The sequence below is a fragment of the Branchiostoma belcheri genome, unplaced genomic scaffold (assembly GCF_001625305.1).
Source record: "Branchiostoma belcheri isolate BF01 breed outbred unplaced genomic scaffold, Haploidv18h27 scaffold41, whole genome shotgun sequence".
NCBI classification, from domain to species: domain Eukaryota; kingdom Metazoa; phylum Chordata; class Leptocardii; order Amphioxiformes; family Branchiostomatidae; genus Branchiostoma; species Branchiostoma belcheri.
Genome location: NW_017804032.1, coordinates 53,554 through 55,097, shown reverse-complemented (window position 1 = coordinate 55,097; position 1,544 = coordinate 53,554). Strand labels below are relative to the sequence as shown.

Here is a 1,544-nt window from a genome sequence, read left to right as displayed (position 1 = left end):
TTCTGTATGTCGGCGCCATGGCCGACCATAAAAATAAGTCGACCGTGGGCTTCTCTCCGCTGGAGATGCGCCGCTAGCCCGACGCGCCGGAGCGGTCTCGCGCTCCACACTTTGCCGAGCCGCCTTGGGGTTCTCTCCCAGGCAGATCACTAAAGTGACCAGCAAGAGAACGCTCATCCACCGCACCCTGTTCCTGTACGATACACAAGGAAAACGTCACCAATCTTTTTCATCATAACATATTTAAGGATCTGTATGTCTTGCTATGGTAAAAAAAAAACTAAGAAAACAGGCAAATACAATTTGGTTGATCAGATTCATAAACTAAGAACATGTACATACCTTGTGTCTACGCTCATTTTTACGCCAACCTCGCGGTGCAAATGGGACACCTCCTCTTGCGACGCTCTAAGTTAATAAATGGTCTCACTTCCCTGTTTACGTTTGTCCAAATGTTTCTTCAATCCTCCCTGAGGGCAAGTGTGTAACCTGCTGATGAACTTTGCACAATATATGCGGCGTCAGGTTTTACCGAAGCGAATTACTGAGGGTGTGTAGTATACGTGCTTTGAATGTCAACGTCCCACCGCCCCTCCCCCCAACAATCGTAGAGGACCTGTATAGGAGGCTATACCAATAGACCGTTGTCTTCAAATCGAAAAAGGTCGACACCACAACACACCAGCCACTCAGAGACTGTGTCCCACATGTAATGAGAATATTGAAGATGAATTTCACTTTGTTATGACATGTCCCACCTATAGAAAAGAAAGAGATTCATTGTTACAGACTATTACCACTAAGACAAAGTTCACCCAATCTGGTACACAGTACGATACATTCCATGAATTGTTGTCATGTCCTACTACCATATCTGCTTACGTAGGTCAATTTCTGTACACCTTATTTCATAAGCGAGACCAAATCATCAATTCATGAACATATTGTGACTCATATAATGTATAGATAGTAGTTTGTAGTAAGAAATGTAATAAGATAGTATAGTTTTGTAGTATCGTTGTATTAATGCCCCACATTGTACCATGTACGATTGGTAATAGAGTTCATCATCATCATCATATACAAATGGAAATACTTGACGGACATGCAGCCACTCTCTCATTGGTCGAACCGATAATTGACCTTCTCTCATTGGTTGAACTTCAAATTGTAATGGACTTTCGGGATCGGTCTATTGCATACGGTGTAGCTGTCACTCCATCGAGTTAACTTTTTAAAAAAAAGAAAGGGAAGGGGATGGGACCCGCCCCGTCATTTTTTTAAACGCTACCTTGACCAGGGAAGAAGATAGCACACATTGGCCACTTAAACTAGAAATTGCTCTGTCTACCTACACCAGAACGACATCATGAAATGAATGTTTAGTAGCCAGTTGACACAGGAATGGAAATCTTTGCATGATGAAAGTTTGGAAGTTTATTTTAAGTCTTCGTTAGGGTACAAATTGAAGATATCTTTCTTGTTACGTTGCACACACGCGTGCACATACAAAATACACATTTGGCACAAGACAAAGAGCTTAT

The 1,544-nt window shown here is 42.2% G+C and overlaps 1 pseudogene; it reads right to left on the bottom strand.

The window, feature by feature from the left end:
• The window catches only part of LOC109477895, a 7,402-nt pseudogene that overhangs the window by 1,275 nt on the left and 4,583 nt on the right, over window positions 1-1,544 (bottom strand).